Source organism: Mustela erminea, chromosome 15, assembly GCF_009829155.1.
Source record: "Mustela erminea isolate mMusErm1 chromosome 15, mMusErm1.Pri, whole genome shotgun sequence".
NCBI classification, from domain to species: domain Eukaryota; kingdom Metazoa; phylum Chordata; class Mammalia; order Carnivora; family Mustelidae; genus Mustela; species Mustela erminea.
The window spans coordinates 27403705-27419560 of record NC_045628.1 but is presented as its reverse complement, the minus strand read 5'-3'; positions in this window follow the sequence as shown (position 1 = coordinate 27419560).

The following is a 15856-nucleotide window of genomic DNA, read 5'->3' as shown; positions in this document are numbered from 1 at the left end:
AAATTACATCAATAGATCAGGAGCTATTGCTTTCCAATAAAGCACAAACTAGAGCTGTTTATATTTTCAAACATCATTTGTCTCAAAAATTATATAATGTGTTTTTTTAAAGTTATAACTATTATTAAAACTATTATTTTTTCAATAAAGTGGATCTCAAAAGCACTTGCCATAAAGGCAAGATTTAGAAGAAAAATATTAACTATTACTACAAATTTTTATTTTACAATTCTTCAGAGTTTAACGATATGGTGAATAATAATTTTATTCCTGACTTTCTTTTAGCATTTTGGAATGATCTACTCAAACATATGTAATTCAGCAATTATATCCTGCTGTGAATCTTCCATCAGTTTCCTGTGGCTCAAATTTTTGAAATTTCTGAACTTGAGATCTGGAAGAGAATTCATAATTTTCAACTTTATCAATATAAACATCTGTTTGTATGTTTATCTAAATTCTAGAATAAAAGAAAAGAAGCATGGAGATCTGAGGGTTCTTGATTTTTTTTCCCACTTTTTTACTATTATCTAAAGGCACAATACTATAACAACTTCTTATTAGAAATAAATTTTTAAAAATTATTGTCAATAATTTATGATTGATCTAAGTTTGATAATTCCTTCATTCTCACAAGTGTGTTCTGCTATACACCAATTAAGATATCAGAGCAAAATGAAGTATTATTATAATCTTCTCTAAGTATTTCATCCTTCTATTTGCCTTATATGAAACTGTATCTCTCATGATGTCATTCTTTTTCTACAGTGGAAACTGCTTGCTGTATCATATTTCAATACATCAGAGTTGGTAACTGTAGTCAGAGATCCTCATGATCTCCAAGCCTCTTCCAGTTCATTATTCTCCTTCTCTCCAGTCAAATCCCATTCTCATTTGAACATGTTTAATCCAATTATATATCAAATATCCTTTCATTTTTTTTCCCTCTCACTTTATATGTTCATAGTAACTACCTTCAGGCTGTCTCGTGTCTCTCTTCTATTGCACCCAGTTTAGACCAACAACAACAAAGCATGGATCTGCAAAATCTCTCCTTGTGCCTTCCTCCTCAAATCTATACATTACCTATTGAGTGCGGATAGGAATACTAATCACATACCCATACATTCATAATGTTACAATTTATGGCTTTCTCCATTAAAAAAATGCTTTCTGTCATCAGCTTCCTCCCCATTCTCCAGTGAAAATTTAAACACAATATATCAAAACTTAAGAGATGCAACAAAAGGGGTTCAAAGAGAAAAGTTTGTAGCTATTAACAAATAGATTAAGAAAAAAGAAACACTTCAATTTACTACCCAACATTATACCTCAAAATGTAGAAAATGAACAAATTAAGCCCAAAGTTAACAGAAGGGAGAAAACAATAAATATTAAAGCAGAAATAAATGTAATAAAGAACAAGAAATATTAATGAAAACCAAAGACTAAAGAACCAAGAGTTGGTTCTTTGAAAAGATAAACAAAGTTGGCAAACTTTTAGCCAGACTAACCAAGAAAAAAAGAGAGAGGCTGAATCAAAAGGAAATAGAAAATCTGAACAAACCAATAACAAGTAAGAAGATTAAACCAATAATCAAAAACCTCTCACCAAACAAAAACCCATGATCAGAAAGTTTCTTAAATTAATTCTACTGCACATTTAAAGAAGAGTAAATGCTAATTCTCAAACTCTCCCCAAAGTGTGAAGAGGGGAAAGCACTCCTAAACTCATTTTACAAACCTAGCATTATTCTGATTCCAAAACCAGATAGGGATACTCAAAGAAAAGAAAACTATAGGTCAATGTCTCTGAAGGATTATAGATGAAAAAGTACTCAATAAAATAGCTCACTGAATTCAACAGCACAACAGAAGGACTATACTTTATGACCAAGTGGAATTCACCCCTGGGATACAAAGATGATTCAACCCAAGAAAATAAAAAAATACATCACATTAATAGAATGTAAGATAAAATCTGTATAATCATCTTGATAGATGCAGAAAAAGCATTTGACAAATACATCTTTTCATGTATTTTCAAATTGGGTATAGAAAGAATGTACCTCAACATAATAAAGTTCCTATATGACAAACCCACAGCTAGTGTCATACTTAACTCTGAAGGGTTAAAACTTTTGTTATATGATCAGGAACAAGACAAGGGTGCCCACTCTCACCAATTCTTATTCAGTACAGTAATGGAAGTCCTAGCCAGAGCAATAAAGCAAGAAAAAGAAATAAAAGGCAACCATATTGGAAAAGAAAAAGTAAAATTGTCTCTGTTTTCAGATAACATTATTTTATATATGGAAAGTCTGAGATTCCACCAAAAATTTAGGACTAATTAATACTATCCAATGAAGTTGAAGGATATAAAATCAATATTCAGAAATCAGTTTCATCTCTATACATAGCAACCAATATCTAAAAAAGAAACTAAAGGATTCATGATAGCCTTCTTTCTGCTTTCATTCTTCAACTTTCTCTGCTTCTTCACTATGCATAGCTCTACCTTCAGGTAACCTTCAGTGACACCTTTCCAGACTAATTAAGTCTCACTCCTATCTAAAACTTTACTGCATATTTTACTCCCCTTTCTGATATTGTTAACACTTGTATTAATTGTTCAGTGTGTATCCTCATATTAGACTGTTTGGGAACTATTCTGTCATGCTCGCTGCTGTGTGCCCAGATCTGCCACAAAGTAGAGATCAATGATTAATTGCTGTCAATTTAATACCTTCACTATTTCAAACTTGGCCAACTTAGAATATGAAATAATTATTGATAGTATTAAGTATCTAAAAGGAAAAGGCAATTTTTCCAGGAAATAAGATAAATATATTTTCATGCTCAGTTTTAATTTAGATAGGACTTCCAAGCAGTTATAAGCATGAAGCTTTAAAAAAGTAGAAAAGGGAACATTAAAACAAATACAAACTTAAAATACAAGTAGTCTTACATTGATAAGGAGACAAAAAAAAAAAATGTGGCAGAGAACACAAAATTGCCCAAGCATAAGCATCCACTATGAGAATCTAATCATTAAGGCTATTAGAATTAATATGACTGCTCAGGAAAAATACAGGAATAAAACCAAGGACTGAACATTGAAGAACGGCTAAATTTTGGCAATAGAATGAACAATAATAGCATGTAAAGGCTAAAGAGAAAGAAGAGAGCAATGTTTGTACAAAGTTACAGAAACCACAGAAGGGAGCACATGAATCAGAATAAGAGCTACAAAAGTCTGAGGTTGGCAACTGAGGAAATGATGGTGTATGTAGGAGTATGAGTATGTAGGAGTATGAGTTCAACAGTGTTTTTCAAGGAGCAGATGGAGTAGGATAGGGAAGTTACATTAAAGAGTTTTAAAAACTATTTGGAAAAGACAAAATGAGAGCTATGGCATAAATTTTTTTCAAGGATTTTGGCCAAAGCTTGAAAAATGAGAGGTGCCTGTGTGGCTCAGTTGGTTAATGTCTACTTTGGGCTCAGGTCATGATCCCAGGGTCCTGGAATAGAGCCCCCATGGGGTTCCCTGCCTCTTCCTCCGCAGCTCCCCATGCTTGTGCTGTTTCACTCTCTCTGTCAAATAAGTAAATAAAATCTTTTTTAAAAAAAGTTTGAAAAATGGAATCTTAACTTGAAAGGAGGGCAGACTTTTAATTTTTCTCTCAAAGGAAAAGGAATATTTGACCACATATAAAGTAGAAAGAAATATTCAGTGAACTGGGTTGGGTTACAGAATTAAGAAAGAATAGAGATTAATTGAGGAAGAAACTTACTACAAAAGGCATGGAGATTACTATTTACCTTTATCACCATCATCATTATCATCATTGCTATATTTCTTAGGATAGACTCAAGAATGCAGGTGAAGAGCTTCAGCTTCTCAAATAATAATAATAGCCATAATTTGTTAAATGTTTACAATCTGCCAAAAATCTGTTAATCACCCTTTATTACCCCGTGAGGTAGAAAATTACACATCCATTTTGGAGATCATGACATTGAGGCTGTGAAGCTGGAAAACTTGTCAGGGTCACAGCATGTCAACAAAGAGTATTTAACTTTGTCTGACTCCAACACAACGCATTCCACCACAGCATGATGCTGTTTTCTTGCAAAGGAAATGATTTCCTCAAGATAATGCAAAAGCAAAGAGGGAGAGATGCACAGATTTTTTGAGTTGAAGCAGAGGCAACTGGGTAAGCTTAGGTTGGGATGGTTTCAATTTTCTCAGTAGGAGGTGAGGTTATGTGCTGCTAAGAGGCCAGGGAGGAGCACTGGGATTAGAGACTTGAGTGCAGCGGAAACATTTGGAACAGCTGTGGCGAGGAATGCAATAGGGAGTCAACAAGTGATAAATAAAAGATTTGCTGAGATACAATGAGAGCCCAGTTGAGGTCACTTGGCTTGGTCACTATTGTCTAGTGATTTGCTTCAGTTTACAAACATGGGAAGAGAAATTGGGCAGTAGGGGTTAGTGATATGTGGGGATTGGTAAGGTGGAAATAGTTGGAGAACAAAGAAGGGGGGAGATGTAAGCGGGTTGTAAGTGCATTATGGACCTGATTAATTGTGTGGGTGTTGGCAGAGTAGAGAGCAAGGGTGTGGCTCATGGCCCAGAAGGAGTGTGCATGATGAAGCTACTGGACAAAATGGTGAAGATGAAGACAGAAGAGAAGACATGAGAGAGGCAGAAGGACAGCGGTTGGTCTGTAGTTTAATAATGATAACATGATTTAAAAAAGAATTGCTAACATTTAGTGATTGCTTATCTTGGCGTAGAACCAATACTTGTGTTACTGTGTTGAATTCTCCTAATAACACCATCAGTTTGATATCATTACCTCCAGTTTATATGTGAAGAAACCAAAAGCTGGATAAAATAAGTAACTTGAAAAAGATTTTAATCCTTCTGGTTATGGAAGAGAAGGGATTCAAGGGCAGGTTATTGGGCAGCAGAGCCCAGTGACCTTACCCAAGAAGGAATCTCTGATGAGGGTTGAGGTGCCTCTTTGTAACACATATGGTTGAATAACTCCAGTTCTTTGAGATCCTTTAGTAAAAACAGATATATATTTGTTTATATGTAATTCTTATAAAATCCAAGTATACTACTTTATACATTTCATGTCATATGAAAACTTTCTGGGGAAGGTACACACCTGCTAATTGTTACTAACACCCTCAGACATATTTTATTGGTCAGGCTGTAGTGCTCTTGCAAAGTTTTAGTTCTTGCAGCTGGATGAAGCTGCACATTTTGAATGCCTGAAATTTGACCTAAATGGTGTTGACATTACAGTGACTGTGAGTGATGGAAAAGGAAACAAAAAATCTTGGATTTTTTTCCTCTACAGAGACCTCTTCTCCTCAAATTAATAACAACAACAGACTTAGAAAATATCTCGTGAACTGTAGACTGCAGCCAGAAGTACAGCTGCAGAGTTCCAAGAGGCCCACAGAGACGCCTGCCTTTCAGGTTAAATCCTTCCACTCATGAAACTCCCCTTGTTGTCTTGTGAGAGTGTCCTCTCTGCTTGCTATTTTATTTATTTATTCATTTATTTATTTATTTTTGTTTTATTCTGTTTTATTTAAGTTTGTCAGTGGAAAATATCTCCAATGTTTGACACAGATTACTTTAGGAATCTATATTTATTGCACTGTGATTTCACAGAAACAGCAAGAAGGAAAAACAATTGAGTTCAGTAAGTGTATATTGATAAGTACACTAATGAGTGGAGTTCTAGATTCCTAGGGAGATCATAATGTGATCGACGCATGATCTCTGTCCTCAGAAGTGATATGGTTTAGAGAAACAGGTAGGCAATACTGAATAAAGATTATAATATGAATCATAAGGTTAGTTCATTTTTGAAAATTTTTTGAAAATTAGTTTTGGTAATATGGATGAGGAGATATTACATATGGCTAATGGATCTGCAATGTGACTGAAACATTAATAGAAAGTAAGATTTTAATAGGTGTATGTAAAATTAAAACTCAATCCAGGTAGAGAGTGTCTCAGTATCACAGGCAGCAAGGCAAGTCAGTGAAGGTAATTTTCATGAAACAATGTAGACTGTTCTGTGTAGTAGCTCAAACTATATGCATGAGAAACATGCACTGAGGCCATTTTTGAGATTTTAAAAATTTTATCTATTTATTTGAGAGAGAGAGAGAGAGATCGCAGTGGGGAGGGACAGAATGAGAGGGGGAGGGAGAAAGAATCTTGAAGCAGACTCCCTGCTGAGCGTGGAGCTGGATGTAAGCCTTAATCCCAGAACTCTGAGATCATGACCTGAGCCAAAATCAAGAGTTGGCTATTTAACTGACATAGCCACACAGGCGCCCTGAGAATTTTTTAATGTATAGTTGAGGCATACAACCAGCATTCTTTAAGCAACTATGAGCAGTGAAAGCTTTATGAACAATTAAGTCATACAATCTGATATATTCTTTTTTTTAAGATTTCATTTATTTTTGACAGAGATAGAGATCACAAGTAGGCAAAGAGGCAACTGCGGGGTTGCGGTGGGGAAGCAGGCTTCCCGCTGAGCAGAGAGCCTGATTCAGGGCTCGATCCCAGGACCCTGAGATCGTGACCTGAGCCAAAGGTAGAGGCTCAAACCACTGAGCCACCCAGGTGCCCCCAATATGATATATGCTTTAGGCAACACATTCATTTAAAATATGAACTAAACAATTATTTGGAATATTATACTTAATTACTTTTTCATTGTTTACTTATATATTTTGCTAAAACTAATATGCAAATTTTAATTACATTGATATATGTGATAAGGGAGTTAAATAATTGACCCCATTTAATGACAGAAACTGTGAATGAAGGAGCATTAAGAGAGGTGTTTTAGACACCCTTTATCACTTCTCTTTCTGGCAGTAAAGTAGACCTCAAATTCTGACTTTGCCACTTGAAAAAGCTAAAAAGCTAGAGTATGTGTGGCAGTAAGACCAAACATGTTTATACCGGCATTGCTGAAGTGGCAAGGTAACAAAGAATCCCACAGAGAAAAAAAAAAAAAAAATGATAACATCCAGAAAGTAACCAATCATCAAAACCTACTTTGACCTTACTAAAAAACTTGGATACCTTGAATTTTCTGCTCTGTTAGTTGTATGGGAATTAGTCTAAGGAGATAGTCCAGCCTAGAGTTCAGAACCCATATAAGGGACTCCCACTGTAAAGCTGGAAAAAAAAAAGGGGGGATATTTTTTTTAAATTTTTTCAATTTATTTATTTTCAAAAAAACAGTATTCATTATTTTTTCACCACACCCAGTGCTCCATGCAATCCGTGCCCTCTATAATACCCACCACCTGGTACCCCAACCTCCCACCCCCCCACCGCCACTTCAAACCCCTCAGATTGTTTTTCAGAGTCCATAGTCTCTCATGATTCACCTCCCCTTCCAATTTACCCCAACTCCCTTCTCCTCTCTAACACCCCTTGTCCTCCATGATATTTGTTATGCTCCACAAATAAGTGAAACCATATGATAATTGACTCTCTCTGCTTGATTTATTTCACTCAGCATAATCTCTTCCAGTTCCGTCCATGTTGCTACAAAAGTTGGGTATTTGTCCTTTCTAATGGAGGCATAATACTCCATAGTGTATATGGACCACATCTTCCTTATCCATTCATCTGTTGAAGGGCTTCTTGGTTCTTTCCATAGTTTGGCATTGGAAGGATAAGAGGGAAACAAAGCTGCCAAACAGAAAGTGACAGAAAAACAAATAAAAACTAACAAAGCAAAGAAAATCTGTCTTCAACTTGGTATCTGGAGGAGAAGAGAAACAACTAATTCTCATTTCAGGTTGTGTTCATATAGGCTATCTGTATACTCAGAAAAAAAAGTGATTTTAGGTTGGTAGTACAACCATGAAATAAAGAGACCCAACTTCAATGAATTAATACCAATGTATATGAAAAAGAGAAATTCAAAAAAAATCTTTTTAGTCCCAAATTAATTTAAGAGTGCCATAACTTTGATATTAAAACAGACTAGAATACTATAAGAAAGGAAACATATAGGCTAGTTTCTCTTATAAAAAAAAAGTTTTTTTTTTAAAAAAAAAAAAAGAGTTTTAAATCAAACAGCAATAAATCAAATCATCACTATTAAAAAACAATTCAGCATGAGTTAATTGCATTTATCACAGAATTGCAACCTTGGTTTAATGTTAGGAAACTGATTCCTGTAGGTCACCTTATGTGTCAAGACTAGTTTTTGTCCCAATACTTTTTTTCTGTTTCTTCCATATAAGTTTCTTCTTGGAAATTTTGCCAAGAAATATGTATTTCTAGAAATACAGTGGGTTTTTTAAAATTTATTTTTAATTTTTTTAGTGTGAGCATGTACTTTCCCAGAACAGCACACTAATCTCCCAGGCTTCTTTGCAAATACATGCTGTCTTAGGTCTAAATTCTGGCCAAAAGGATGCCAGATGGTGTGATGCATTTAACTTCCATTCAGTCCTCTTAAATAAAAGGAAGCAGCAGCATACCTGATTTCAACATTTTTTTTTCCTTTTTTGCTTGCAAAATGTTGATATAAATACAATACCCTTGTAGACACAATGAAGAATGGAGGCAAAAGGCATTCCTCATGCCTGGTCTACTAAATATGAAAGAAAGAAACTTTTATTTTCTTTAAGCAATTCTTACTTGAGATTCACTTACATTACTGAATCTATATACTGAGTAATACACCACATTAATATCATAAAGAAGAAAAACCATATGATCATCTTAGTAGATAAGGGAAAAGCATTTGAAAATGTTCAACATTAATTCATTAAATATCAAATTAGGAATGGAAGAAAATTTCATTAAGTTAGTAAAAGGCATAAAATCATTTATAATATCTAAAGTAAATATTATAATTAAGATGAAATAATGTTATCATTCTCATTAACAACGTGGTAGATTAAAGAAGGTCATAAATTGCTTGACACCCTTCCTGTCAAGAGCTAGGTTCTATGTCTCCTATCCTTAAATCTTGGTAGGCTCTGTGAAGAATATGGCAGAAGTGAAGATACACCAATTTCTGGGCCCAGGCTTTAAGAAACCAACAGCTTCCATTTCCACTACTGTGCAATCCTCTCTCTGGGTGCTCTGGTCACCACATAAGAAGTTGAATTACACTGAGAACAGCTTGCTGGGGAGGCTATATAATATGGAGAGTTCCCATACACCACCATCCCCCACCCCATAGAATTTCCCCTATTAGTAACATTATGCTTTATTGTGGTGTTTGTTACAATTAATAAATGAGCCCATCACTAACTCATGTTCATAGTTCATATTAAGGCTCACGTTTTGTGTTGTATAGTTTATAGGTCTTGACAAATGCATAATGCCATGTACCACTATTAAAATATCATAGTTTCACAGCCCAAAAAATCTCCTGCATTTTTTTCTATTTATCCTGTCACCCTCCAATCCCTGGAAACCACTATTCTTATTCCCGGCTCTATAGTTTTGCCTTTTCCAGAATGTCATATCGTTGGAGTAATAGAATACATGGCATTTTCGACTTGCTTCTTTTTTTTTTTTTTTATAAGATTTTATTTATTTATTTGACAGATAGAGATCACAAGTAGGCAGAGAGGCAGGCAGAGAGAGAGGAAGAAGCAGGCTTCCCGCTAAGCAGAGAGCCCGATGTGGGGCTTGATCCCAGAACCCTGGGATCACGACCTGAGCCAAAGGCAGAGGCTTTATCCCACTGAGCCACTCAGGCACCCCAAGACTTGCTTCTTTTATTTAGCAATATGCATTTAAGGTCTTTTCGTGGATTAATAACTCATTTCTTTTAATCACTGAATATTGAGTTGTATGGATATACCATAATTTTCCACTCACCTACTGAAGGACATTTTCTTTGATTCCAGATTTTGGTGATTATAAATTAAACTGCTATAAACATTATGTAAAAGTTTTCATGTAGACAAAAGTTTTTAATTCTATACATCTTAGGGTAAATTCCTAGGATGTAATTGTTGGTATATATGGTATGATTATATTTAGTTTTGAAAGAAACAGCCAAGGTATGAGTTGCAAGACTGAACCATTGTGAATTCTCACCACTAATGAGTAATTGTTCCTGTTGCTCTGCATTGTCACCAAAATTTGGAGAGGTTAGTTTTGTTTTTGTTTTTGTTTTCAGTGTTTTGGAATTTGCCATTCTAATAGCTGTGTAGTGAAATCTCTCTCTCTCTTTTTTTTTAAATTTAAAATTCCCTAATGACATATGATGTTCAGTATCTTTTCATAGATCTGTTTGCCATCTGTATTGTACATCTTCTTTGAGGAGATGTTTATTTTGCCCATATTTAAATATGGTTGCTTATTTTCTTAAATTGTAAGAATTATTTATAAATTGTGGATGCATGGCTTTTATTAGATATGTTTTGCAAACACTTTCCCAGCCTGCAGCTTGCCTCTTTATTCTCTGAATAGTATATTCCTTTATAGGAAAAATGTTAATTTACATTTCACTCTATGGTCCATTCTGAGTTAATTTTTGTGAAAGGTATAAAATCTGTGTCCAGATTCTTTTTTCTCCTATTCTTTTGATGTAGATTCCCATTGCTCTAAGACCATTTGTGCAGTCCTTTCCCCCACTGAATTGTCTTTGCCTATATAAAACGACAATCCTTTAAAAAGACAATCCTTTCCCCCACTGAATTGTCTTTGCCTATATAAAACTCAGGCTACTTTGGAGACTTGCAGCTCAAAACTGAAGTCTCATGGGTGGAAAGCATAGGCTGCATGAAACTAAACTCAAGAGGGCATACTTTTTTCAACCAACACATGGCACTGAACATCTGTATGTCAAATCCAGTGGAAATGAATATTTTTTGTTCTCAGAGAACATCCAAGATAGGATCCCTTTGGCTGCTATGCTGAGAATATACTGACAGAGAGCATGAGAGGAAGAATGAATAAATTATGAAATTATTGATAAATTTGTCCGTGTCATCTAAAATGCCCACTTTGGGTTCAAGACACGCCTGATATAGGAAGACTCTGAATTCAACTCCTCCATGGAACACACAAAATTACACCTATTAATAGAACAACTTCTCCTGAAGAACTGAGCGCTGACTGAACAGCTACTGAACAACCAAAGATAGAGAGAATGGCAAGAGGATAGTCAGAGAGATGAAGACATGCCATGGTTTAAAAGAGTAACAAGCATATGCAATCACAGCTCCAAACACTATGAATAATTATATGCCAACAAACTGGACAAACCAGAATAAATGGATAAATTCCTAGAAACATACATTCTTCCAAAACCGAACCAGAAAGAAATAGAAAATCTGAACAGACAAGTAACAAAATAAAGCTGGTAATCAAAAAAACAAAAAACCAAAACAAACAAACAAACAAAAACCCCTAAAAGGACTTAATGGATTCACAAGTGAATTCTACCAGACAACTAAAAGAGCTGAAGTCTATTTTCCTCAATATTCCAAAAAAATTCAACAGGAAGGAAAGCTTAAATACATTCTATGAGGCCAGCATTACCCTGATACCAAAACCAAAGACTCCACAAAAAAATTTAAACTACAGGTCCATGTCTCTGATGAACATAATGCAAAAGTCCTCAATAAAATATTAGCGAACCACATGCAACAATATTAAAAAGATCATTTACCATGATCTGGTGGGATTTATTCCTGGGATGAAAGAATGGTTCAATATTTGTCAATCTGTGTCATACACCACATCAACAAAACAAAGGTTAAAATCATACAATCATCTCAAGATGCAGAAAAAATCATTTGACAAGATTCAACATTCTTCATGATAAAAATTCTCAACAAAATTGGTTTAGAGGGAACATGCCTCAACGTAATAGAGGCCATATATGAAAAATCCACAGCATAGCATCATCCTCAATGGTGAAAAACTGAAAAAGAACAGAAATATTAAAAAGAGGCATTCATATTAGTAAAGATGACTTTAAGCTCACTATTTATAGATGATATGGTATTATACATTGGAAAATCCCAAAAATTCCACTAAAAGAACTAGTGAAAGTAATAAATTCAGTAAAGTGGCAATAAACAAATTTAGTAAAGTAATAAACAAATTCAGTAAAGGATACAAAATTAATACCTAGAAGTTGGTAGCGTTTTTATGCACTAACAACAATGATGAAGAAAGAAATTAAAAAACAAACAAACAAACCCTGCCTGATTTATAATTACACCAAAAATCACAAAATACCTGGGAATAAAGTTTACCAAAGAGATGAAAGACCTGTACTCTGAAAATTATGAAACACTGCTGAAAGAAATTAAAGACAGAACAAACAAATAGAATTTATTCCATGCTCATGGACTTGAAGAAATAATATTGTTAAAATGTCCATATTACCTAAAGCAAGCTACAGATTCAATGCAATCCCTATCAAAATACCAAGAACATTTTTCATAAACTAGACCCAATAATACTAAAATTTGTGTGGAACCACAAAGACCCTAGATAATAAAACTGATCTTGAGAAAGAAGAATACCTGGAGGTATCACAATTCCAGATTTCAAGATATACTACCAAGCTACAGTAATCAAAGCAGTCTGGTACTGGCATAAAAACAGACACACAGATCAATGCAACATAATAGAGACCCCAAACCCACATTTATATGATTAATTAATCTATAACAAAAGATGAAAGAATATACAATGGAGAGCAAAAACAGTCTTTTAAACCATAATTAGTGTTGGAAAAACTGGACAGCTACATGGAAAAGAATGAAAATGGACTACTTTGTAACACCATACACAAAAATATACTGGAAATGGATTAAAGACCTAAATATGAGACCTGGAACCATAAAAATTGCAGAAGAGAATGCAGGAAATAATTTCTCTGACATCAATCATAACAGTATTTTTCTAGATATGTCTCATAAGGCAAAGGAAACAAAATTAAAAATAAACTATTAAAAATAAAAATAAACAAAATTAAAAATAAACTAAAAATAAAAAAATAAACTATAGGAAACAAAATTAAAAATAAAAAGGTTTTGCACAGAGAAGGAATCCATCAAGAAAAAAAGACAACTAACTGAATGGGAGAAAATATTTGCAAATGATATATCCAATAAGGATATATCATATATAAACAACTTACAAAACTCAACACCAAAAAAACAAATAATCCAATTAAAAATGGGCAGAGGACCTGAATAGATATTTCTCCAAAGTATACATACAGGTGGCTCTAAGACACATGAAAAGATGTTAAACATCACTAATTATCATGGAAATGCAAATAAAAACACAATGAAATATCACCTGTCAAAATGGCTAGTATCAAAACCACAAGAAAAAAGTGTTTACGAGGATGTGGGAAAAAAGGGAACACTTGTGCAGTGTTGGCAGGAATGTAAACCATTGTAGCCACTGTGGAAAATAGCACAGTGTTCCCCCAAAAAACTAAAAATAGAAATAGTAATTCCACTATTGGGTTTTTATCCAGGGAAAATGAAACCACTAACCCAAAAAGATATATGCAGGATTATTTTTATTTATTTATTTTTTGCAGCATTATTTACAATAGCCAAGATGTGAAAGCAACCTAAGTGTCCATCAATAGACAAATGGACAAGGAAACCATGGCGCATATATATATATATATATATATATATATATATATATATATATGCATGCTATGGACTATTACACAACCACAAAAAGGAGAGTGTGCCATTTGAGGCAACATGGATGGATCTAGGAAGTACAGTGAAATAAATCAGACTGAGAAAGACAAATACCCTATGATTTAACTCATAGATAAAATCTAAGAAAATGAATAAACAAAAGCAGAATCAGAACTATAAATACAGAGAACAAACTGATGTTTGCTAGAGCATAGCGGGCAAAGGGGTTGGGCAAAACAGGTTAAGGAGAGAAGGACAGTCAATGATACTGTAATAGTGATGTAATGGGACAGATAGTAGCTACACTTGTGCTGAACATAGCATAGTGTATAAACTTGTCAAATCATTAAAATGTATACCTGAAACTAATGTAACACTATGTGTCAATGACACTCAAATAAAAAATAAATAAAAATCAGGCTATTTTGAGTAATACCAAAGAGCATGATTGCTGGATTATATGGTAAGAGTATTTTCGGTTTTGTAAGAAACTGACAAACTGTCTTACAAGTGGCTGTACCATTTTGCATTACAATTAACAATGAATGAGAGTTCTTGTTCCTCCACATCCTTTCTCCAGCATCTGCTAATGTTAGCCTTTGTTGGTTGCAACTTTCATGATTCTACTTTCTTTCATCTCTTAGTTTATCAATTGTACATCTTTTAAAATTTTTAAGTAGGTGCTCTAGATTTTTCCATATATAACTGATCTTATATCACCCATTGCAAAGTAATCACTTTATAATATAGTATTCCCAATCCTCTCTCCCCTTTCTTTTTTTTTTAAAGATTTTTTTTAAAGATTTTATTTATTTATAATATTTATATGACAGAGAGAGGTCACAAGTAGGCAGAGGAAGGCAGAGAGAGAGGAGGAAGCAGGCTTCACTGAGCAGAGAGCCCGATGCGGGGCTTGATCCCAGGACCCAAGACCATGACCCGAGCCAAAGGCAGAGGCTTAACCCACTGAGCCATCCAGGCGCCCCCTCTCTCCCCTTTCTTAACACATTGGTGTTATTTAATTTTATACATACATCACAATTGCCTAATAGAATTGTTATTATTTCTCTCAACAGTTGTCTAGAATAAGAAGAAACATAAACAATTTAACTTTATTCATTCCTTCTCTGATGCTTTCCTTTACATGGATCCAAGTTTCTGACCTATGTAATTTTCCTTCTCCCTGAAGAATTTATTTTACTATTTCTTGCCAGGCAGTTCTGCTGGAAAAAAATTCTCTTAGTTGTTGCTTGAGAAAGTCTTTACTTCTCGTTCACTTTTGAAGAATAATTTCACTGGGTGCAGAATTCTGGATTCACTTTTTTTTCTTTCAACATTTTATTTTACTCTACCCTCTTCTTGCTGGCATCATTTCTGATGAGAAGGCTGATATATATTTTTTTATAAGTAAAGTATCCCTCCAGCCCTCCTCTGACTCCTTTCAGGATTTTTTTCACTTTGAATGTATGTGTCTAGATGCAGATGTTTTGGTATTTATTGTGCTTGGTGATTATTTAGAGTCTCAGATCTGTGGTTTAGTGTCTGTCATTAATTTTGAAAAATTTATCCATTATTGCCTCAAATATTTTTTGTGCTCCTTCTTTCTTTCTTTTCCTTCTGCTACTTGTATATATAAATATATTATACTTTTGTAATTGTCACATGGTTCTTGGATATTCTTTTTTTCCATCTTTTTATATACGTGTCAGTCTGGAAAGTTTCTATGGACAGACATACAGTTCAGCAAATTGATTCTTTATTTATCTGTGCCCAGTCTACTGACAAGACTAACAAAGTTATTTTTTGTTACTGTTATAACAATTTTTATGTCTATCTTCTATTTATTTTTCTTCTTTCTGCTTTCATTAAATCTCTTCTTACATGCAGCATAACTTTTCTTGAGGGTTATTAATATGTTAATCATAGTTATTTTAAAATTCCTATGTAAGAATTCAAGAAAAACAGTTTTAACAGATTCAGAGATGTTTACTTTGTCTCCTCAGACTGTTTTTATTTGACTTTTAACATATTATGTACATTTTTGTTGAAAGCTGGACATGAAGTAACAAGGAATAGGACCTGGGATAATTAGGGCTTTTTGTCAGGCTTTATATGACTATGACTGGGAACTAAG